Source organism: Nomascus leucogenys, chromosome X, assembly GCF_006542625.1.
Source record: "Nomascus leucogenys isolate Asia chromosome X, Asia_NLE_v1, whole genome shotgun sequence".
NCBI classification, from domain to species: domain Eukaryota; kingdom Metazoa; phylum Chordata; class Mammalia; order Primates; family Hylobatidae; genus Nomascus; species Nomascus leucogenys.
Window position 1 is genome coordinate 65,556,612 of NC_044406.1, and position 9,008 is coordinate 65,565,619.

A 9,008-nucleotide genomic window follows, 5' to 3' on the forward strand; every position below is an offset into this window, starting at 1 on the left:
TCTCTTTTTTTTTCTTAGTCTGGCTAAAGGTTTGTTAATTTTATTTATCTTTTCAAAAAACCAACTTTTTGTTTTGTTGATCTTTTGTATTTTTTTGATTCAGTTGCATTTATTTCTGCTCTGATGTTTATTATTTCTTTTCTTCTAACTACAGGTTTGGTTTGCTCTTGCTTTTCTAGTTCTTTAAAATGTATCATTACATTTTTTGTTTGAAATTTTCTTTTTTTTTTGGCCGGGCGCGGTGGCTCACGCTTGTAATCCCAGCACTTTGGGAGGCCGAGGCGGGCGGATCACGAGGTCAGGAGATTGAGACCACGGTGAAACCCCGTCTCTACTAAAAATACAAAAAAATTAGCCGGGCGTGGTGGCGGGCGCCTGTAGTCCCAGCTACTCGGAGAGGTTGAGGCAGGAGAATGCGTGAACCCGGGAGGCGGAGCTTGCAGTGAACAGAGATCGCGCCACTGCACTCCAACCTGGGTGACAGAGCGAGACTCCGTCTCAAAAAATAAAAAATAAAAAATAAAAAAAAGAAATTTTCTTTTTTTGATGTAGGCACTTATAGCTATAAACTTCCCTCTTAGTATTGTTTTTGTCGTGTTCCATATGTTTTGGTATGTCGTGTTTCCATTATGGTTTATTTCAAGAATTTTTTTTTCAATTTCTTTCTTAATTTCTTCATTGATCCACTGGTCATTTAGGAGAATATAGTTTAATTTCCATGTGTTTGCATAGTTTTCAAAATTCCTCTTGCTAGTGATTTCTATTTTATTTCATTGTGGTCAGAGAAGATATTTGATATTATTTCATTTTTTTGAGTCTGATCTTATTAACTTGTTACTCAAAAAATTTTATTTCTGACTGGATTCAGGCTTAGAAGTAGAAGCTGGCAGAGAAGAAAGTCTGTGTCTCTTCGCAATTTGTTCTTGGCACTTCTCTTTAGCCTCCTTCATTCTCTTGGCCAAAAGTTTAGCATATTCTGCAGTCTTTTCCTTATTTTTCTTAGTACCCTGCTTCTTCAGAGCAATACGCCACTGTTTGTGTTGCAGGACACATGGATTAACAAGATGCTGAATCTTGGGTGCTTTGGTCCTAGGTTTCTTACCTTCTTTGTTTAAGGGCTTTCTTACAACATACTGGCAAACATCATCTTCTTTAGAGAGATTGAGAAGTTTGTGGATCCTGCTAGCTCTTTTGGGCCCCAGGCAATGAGGCACCATAGTATCAGTCAGTCCAGGAATATCCTTCTCTCCTTTTTTTTTTTACAATAACCAAAATGAGAATGCTCAGATTGGCATCCACGAAATGATTTTCTCTTTCTCTCTCCAGTTATCCTTGGTCTGTAACAGGAATGCCCCTCACTCAGTAGCAGGTGGACACAGCCATGGGTAAAGACACCCTGCTTCATGGGGGAACCTTGTTAGTCGTTTCCACCACTGATTTGGACCACATAACCCTTTCATTCTTCACCCAGAGCATCAGCAGCAACTTCTGTAGCCATACGCTTCTCATAAAAAGTACGAAGTTTGCATTCATCATCCACCTCAATGAGTTTCTGGCAGCAAGTGGCTGGGAAGGAGATGTTCAGCTTCATCTTGAAGCAGCTGAATACCTCTGAGGCACCACAGAAAATAGCTATAATTTCAATTTTTAAAATATTTTAAGACTGTTTCATGGCCTAACATACAGTCTATCCTTGAGAATGATCCATGTGGTGAGGAGAAGAATGTGTATTCTGCAGCCATTGGAGGGAATGTCCTGTAAATATCTATTAGGTCCCTTTGGTCTATAGTACAGATTAAATCCAATATTTCCTTGTTGATTTTCTGTCTAGAAGATCTGTCCAGTGCTGAAAGTGGGGTGCTGAAGTCTCCAACTATTATTGTATTGGGACTTATCTCTCTCTTTAGCTCTAATAATATCTGCTTTATATAACTGGGTGCTGCAGTATTGGGTGCATAGGTGTATATATATTTAAAATTGTTATGTTCTCTTGCGGAGTTGACCACTTATAGTGACATTCTTTGTCTCTTCATAAAGTTTTTGTCTTGAAATCTATTGTGTCTGATATAAATATAGCTACTCCTGCTCTTTTTTGGTTTACATTTTAATGTGAACTATGGTATATCTTTTTCTATCCATTTTCAGACTATGTGTGTCTTTATAGGTGAAGTATGTTTGTTGTAGGCAACAGATCATTAGGTCTTATTTTTTCATCCATTCAGCCACTCTATGTATTTTGATTGGAGAGTTTAGTTCATTTACATTTGATGTTATTATTGATAAATAAGGACTTTTCTATTTGTTTTCTGGTGGTTTTGCAGTCTTCTCTTCCTTCTTTTCTTCCTTCCTGTATTCCTTTTAGTGAAGGTGATTTTCTCAGGTGGTCTGATTTAATTTCTTGCTTTTTATTTTTAACGTATCTGTAGTATGTTTTTTGATTTGAGGTTACCATGAAGCTTGCCAATAATACCTTGTCACCCATTATTTTAAACTGATGACAACATAACACTAATTGCATAGTGTGAACAAGAATAATTTGACCTCCCCGGGTGCGGTGGCTCACGCCTGTAATCCTAGCACTTTGGGAGGCAAAGGCAGGCGGATCATGAGGTCAGGAGATCAAGACCATCCTGGCTAACACGGTGAAATCCTGTCTCTACTAAAAACACAAAAAATTAGCTGGGCATGGTGGCAGGTGCCTGTAGTCCCAGCTACTCAGGAGGCTGAAGCAGGAGAATGGCATAAACCCAGGAGGCAGAGCTTGCAGTGAGCCAAGATTGTGCCACTGCACTCCAGCCTGGGTGACAGAGCAAGATTCCATCTCAAAAAAAAATAATAATAATAAAAATTTGACTCTTCCTTTCCAGTTTGGATGCCTTTATTTCTTTGTCTTCTCTGATTGCCCTAGCCAGGACTTCCAGTACTGTAACAGTGCTGAAAGTGGGCATCCTTGCCATTTTTCATTCTCACTAAAAAAGAAAAAACTAATGAAAACTCTACACTTTAATTTTGTCTCCCTGTTTCTCACTTTATTGTGTGTGTGTGTGTATATATATGTGTGTGTGTATATATATATATATATATTTTTTTTTGAGACAGAGTCTTGCTCTGTAGCCCAGGCTGGAGCACAGTGGCATGATCTCGGCTCACCGCAACCTCTGCCTCCTGGGTCCTGGTTCAAGCAATTTCCTTGCCTCAGCCTCCTGAGTAGCTGGGATTACAGGCACGTGCCACCATGCCCAGCTAATTTTTTTTTGTATTTTTGGTAGAGATGGGGTTTCACCATATTGGCCAGGCTGGTCTTGAACTCCTGACCTTGTGATTCGCCTGCCTCAGCCTCCCAAAGTGCTGGTATTACAGACGTGAGCCAACATACCCAGCCTATATCTTGTACTATTTATGTCTTGAAAAGTTTTTGTGGTTATTATTTTTCTTCAGTTCATCATTTAGTCTTTCTACTCAAGATATGAGTTGTTTGCACACCTCAATTACAGGGTGATACCATTCAGTGTTTTTCTGTGTACTTACTATTACTGGTGAGTTTTGTAACTTCAGATGAATGCTTATTGCTCATTAACAGCCTTATCTTTTAGATTGAAGAACTCTCTTTTGCATTTCTTATAGGGCACATCTCATGTTGATGAAATCCTTTAGCCTTTTTTTGTCTCAGAGGTCTTCATTTCTCCTTCATGTTTGAAGGACATTTTCACCAGATATACTATTGTAGGGTAAATGTTTTGGTCCTTCAGCACTTTAAATATGTCATGCTACTCTCTCCTGGCCTGTAAGACTTCCACTGGAAAATCTGCTGCCAGATATATTGGAGCTCCATGGTATATTATTTGTTTATTTTCTCTTGCTGCTTTTAGAATTCTTTCTTTATTCCTGACCTTTGGGAGTTTCTTTATCAAATATTTTGAGGTGGTCTTCTTTGGGTTAAATCTGCTTGGTGTTCTATAACCTTCCTGTACTTGAATACTGATCTCTTTCAATAAATTTGGGAAATTCTCTGTTATTATCCCTTTGAATAATTTTTCTACCCCTGTCTCTCTCTTTACCTCTCCTTTAAGGACAATAACTTCTAGGTTTGCCCTTTTGAGAATACTTTCTAGATCCTGTAGGTATGCTTCATTCTTTTTTATTATTTTTTTCTTTTGTCTCCTCTGACTGTATTTTCAAATAGCCCATCTTCAAGCTCACTAATTCTTTCTTCTGCTTGATCAATTCTGCTATTAAAAGACTCTGATGCATTCTTCAGCATGCCAGTTGCATTTTTTAGCTCCAGAATTTCTGCTTCATTCTTCTTTAATTATTTCAATCTCTTTGTTAAATTTACCTGATAGGATTTTGAATTCCTAATCTATGTTACCTTGAATTTCTTTGACTTCCCTCAACACAGTTATTTTGAATTATCTGTCTGAACAGTTACATATTTCTGTTTCTCCAGGATTGGTCCCTGGTGCCTTATTTAGTTTGTTTGGTGAGGTCATGTTTTCCTAGATGGTCTTGATGCCTTTGGATGTTCATTGGTGTGTGGGCATTGAAGAGTTAATATCTATCATAGTCTTCACAGTCTGGGCTTCTTTGTACCTGTCTTTCTTGGGAAGGCTTTCCAGATATTGAAAGAGATCTGAGGGTTTTCATCCATGTTTTTGGTCTCTGCAGCCATATTTACATTAGGAAGCACTGTAAGCCCAGTAATGCTGTGGTTCTTGTAGCCTCATAGAGGTACCACCTTAGTGGTCTTGAATACGATTCTGAAGAATTCTTTGGACTACCAGGCAGAGACTTTTGTTCTATTCCCTTACTTTCTCCCAAACAAATGGAATCTCTCTTTGTTTGTGCTGAGCTGGTTGGAGCTAGGGGAGGAGTGATACAAGTACTCCTGTGACCACCACCGTTGAATCTGCTGGGTCAGACCTGAAGTCAGCATGGTACTGAGTCTTGCCCAAGGCCCACAATAACCACTGCATTGCTACCACTGTTAGGTCCAGAGATGCTGTTTGGGAGCCAGGGCCTGGAGTCAGAAACTTTAGGAATCTACTTGGTTCTCCATTCTACTGCAGCTGAGTTGGCACTCCAACCACAAGACAAAGTCCCTCTCACTCCTTCCTCCCCTTTCCACAAGCAGAGAACTCTCTCCCCAGGGCCACCACCACCTCAGGCCTGTGGCTTGTACTCCCTGGCTTCCACTTAAGTTCACCGAAGGCCTAAGAGTTCTTCAGTCAGTTTATGGTGAATGCGTCCAGGCCTGAGATTCTCCCTTCATGGCAGTGGGCTCTTCTCAGGCCCAGGGCAGGTCCAGAAATGCCATCCCAGAATCACAGCCTAAAATCGGGGACTCCAAGCAGGCTCTTGGTGTTTGGCTGAGCTGGCACCTAAGCTGCAAGAGAGCCAAAGTCCCCTTTACTCATTTCCTCTTTTCTCAAACAGAAGGAGTGTCTCACTGATACAGCTTGTATCTGTGTCCCCACCCAAATTTCATGTCTTTAATCCCTTGAGTTAATTTTTGTATATGGTGTAAGGAAGTGGTCCAGTTTCAGTCTTCTGAATATTGCTAGCCAGTTATCTCAGCACCATCTATTGACTAGGGAATCCTTTCCCCATTGCTTGTTTTTTTAATTTTAATTTTAATTAATTTTTTTTTTTTTTCTGAGGCAGGGTTTCATTTTGTTGCCCAGGCTGGAGTGCAGTGCTGCAATCATGGCTCACTGCAGCCTTGACCTCCCAGGCACAAGCAATGCTCCTGCCTCAGCCTCTTGAGTAGCTGTGTGCCACCATGCCCAACTAAGTTTTGAATTTTTGTAGAGATGGGGTATTGTCATGTTGCTCAGGCTGGCCCATTGCTTGTTTTCGTCAGCTTTGTCAAAGATCAGATAGTTGCAGCTATGTGGCCTCATTTCTGGGTTCTCTATTCTGTCCCATTAGTCTATGTGTCTGTTTTTGTACCAGTACCATGCTATTTTGCTTACCATAGCCTTGTATTATAGCTTAAAGTTGGGTAGCGTGATGCCTCCAGCTTTGTTCTTTTTGCTTAGGATTACCTTGGCTATTTGGTCTCTTTTTTGGTTCCATATGAATGTTTTGTTGTTGTTGTTGTTGTTTTGAGATGGAGTTTCACTCTTGTCACCCAGGCTGTAGTGCAACAGTGCGATCTCGGCTCACTGCAAGCTTCGCCTCCTGGGTTCAAGCGATTCTCCTGCCTCAGCCTCCCGAGTAGCTGGAATTACAGGCACCTGCCACCACGCCCAGGTAATTTTTGTATTTTTAGTAGAGATGAGGTTTCACCATGTTGGCCAGGCTGGTCTCAAACTCCTGACCTCAGGTGATCTGCCCACCTCAGACTCCCAAAGTGCTGGGATTACAGGCGTGAGCCACCATGCCCAACCCATATGAATTTTAAAATAATTTTCTAGTACTGTGATGAATATCATTGGTAGTTTAATAGGAATAGCATTGAATCTATACATTGCTTTGGGCAGTATAGCCATTTTAGCGATATTGATACTTCCTATCCATGAGCATGGAATGTTTTTCCATTTGTTTGTGTCATCTCTGATTTCTTTGAGCAGTGTTTTGTCGTTCTCCTCGTAGAGATTTTTCACCTCCCTGCTTAGCTGTATTCCTAGATATTTTATTCTTTTTGTGGCAATTGTGAATGGGAATGCATTCCTGACTTGGCTCTTGGCTTGACTGTTGTTGGTGTATAGGAGTCTTAGTGATTTTTGTACATTAACTTTGTATCCTAAGAGTTTGCTGAAGTTGTTAATTAATGTAAGGAGCTTTTGGGCCAAGACTATGGGGTTTTTTCTAGATATAGAATCATGTTATCTGCAAACAGGGATAGTGTGACTTCATCTTTTCCTATTTGGGTGCTCTTTATTTCTTTCTTTTGCCTGATTACCCTAGCCAGGACTTCCAACACTATGTTGAATAGGAGTGGTGAGAGAGAGCATCGTTGTCTTGTGCCACTTTTCAAGGGGAATGCTTCCAGCTTTTGCCCTTTCAGTGTGATCTTGGCTGTTGGTCTGTCATAGACGACTCTTATTTTGAGGTATGTTACTTCAATACCTAGCTTGTTCAGAGTTTTTAACATGACAGCGTGTTGAATTTTATCAAAAGCCTTTTCTGCTCTGTATCTATTGAATCTATTGAAATAACCATGTGGTTTTTGTCTTTAGTTCTATTTATGTGATGAATCACATTTATTTACTTATTTATTTATTTATCTATTTACTTTTTGAGATGGAGTCCCGCTTTGTTGTCCAGGCTGGAGTGCAATGGTGTGATCTTGGCTCACTACAATCTCCGCCTTCCAGGTTAAAGCAATTCTCATGCCTCAGCCTCCCGAGTAGCTGGGATTACAGGTGCTCACCATCACGCCTGGCTGATTTTTTGTATTTTCAGTAGAGACAGGGTTTCACCATGTTGGCCAGGCTGGTCTCGAACTCCTGACTTCAGGTGATCTGCCCACCATAGCCTCCCAAAGAATGTTGTCTGCCTCAGTGAATGTTCCATGTGAGCTTGAGAAGAATGTGTATCCTGCTGTTGTTGGATGAACTAGTCTGTAGATGTCAATTAGACCTATTTAATGGTGCTCTTGGTTCAACTATGTCCTTATTGATTTTTGTCCTGCTGGATCAGTCTATTACTGATCGAGGGATGTTAAAGTCTGTAACTATAATAGTAGATCATCTATTTCACCTTGCAGTGCCATCAATTTTTGTCTCACATATTTTGGTGCTCTGCTGTTAAGCATATACACATCAAGGACTATTATTTCTTCTTGGAGAATTGACCCCTTTATCACCCTTTATCATTCTGTAATGCCTCTCATTATTCCCGATAATGTCCCTTGTCCCTTGCTTTGAAGTCGGCTGTGTCTGAAATTAATGTAGATATTCCAGATTTCTTTTTATTAATTTTAGCATGATATATCTTTCTCTATTCCTTTATTTTTAATTTGTCTGTCTTTATGTTTGAAGTGGATTTCTTGTAGACAACACATAGTTGGGTCTTGTTTTTCTTTGTCCACTCTAAGTCTCATTGTTGTGATGATATTTGTTTATTTATTTGTTTATTTATTTATTTATTTAAGAGCTGGAGTCTTGTTATGTTGCCCAGGCTGGAGTGCATTTGCTGTTCACAGGTGCAATCCCAGTACTGATCAGTACAGTAGTTTTGACCTCCTCCATTTCCAGCCTGGGTCGTCTCATCCCTCCTTAGGCAATCTGGTGGCCCCCTACTCCTGGGAGGTCACCATATTGATAGCAAATTTAGTTCAGACACTCAATCACTGAGCACACTATAGCTCAGAACTCCTGGGCTCAAGGGATCCTCCTGCCTCAGCCTCCCAAGTAGCTGGGACTACAGGCATGTGTTACTGCACCTGGCTGTTGCGATGATTAAAGTGACTATTGCTATATAGCTGGAATAATATTTACGATATTTGTTACTATTTTTAGTTTGTTACCCTTGTTCTTTGTTTCTTTTTTGTCTTCCAGTCTTTTTCTGCTGTTGATAGTTTTAATTGAGCATTTTATACTATTCGATTTTTGCTCCTCTCTTAGTATATCAATTATATTTCTTTTTAAAAAAATTTTAATGGTTACCCTACAGTTTACAATATACATTTACAACTAATCAAAGTCCTCATTCAAATAATACTAAACCACTTCATGGGTAGTGTAAGTACCTTATAAAAAGAATTCCTGATTCTTTCCCCCATCCCTTGTATCATTGTTGTCATTCGTTTCACTTATGCATAAAGAATAAATATTGTGAACATTTTTGCTATTATTGTGAACAAAGTTTTTGTTAGATCAATTAAGAATAAGAAAAAGAAAAGTTTTTATTTTAATATCACTTATTCCCTCTCTAATGTTCTTCCTTTGATGTAGATCCAAATTTATAACCTATATAATTTTTGTTCTTCTGAATTTATTTTCTTCCAAGGAAGATTTACTGGCAACAAATTCCCTCAATTTTTGTTTTTCTGAGAAAGTCTT

At 39.5% G+C, this 9,008-nt stretch overlaps 1 pseudogene; it reads right to left on the reverse strand.

The window, feature by feature from the left end:
- Nucleotides 1-848: 848 nt before the first annotated feature.
- On the reverse strand, nucleotides 849-1,591 carry LOC100607936 (annotated as a pseudogene).
- Nucleotides 1,592-9,008: the final 7,417 nt, after the last annotated feature.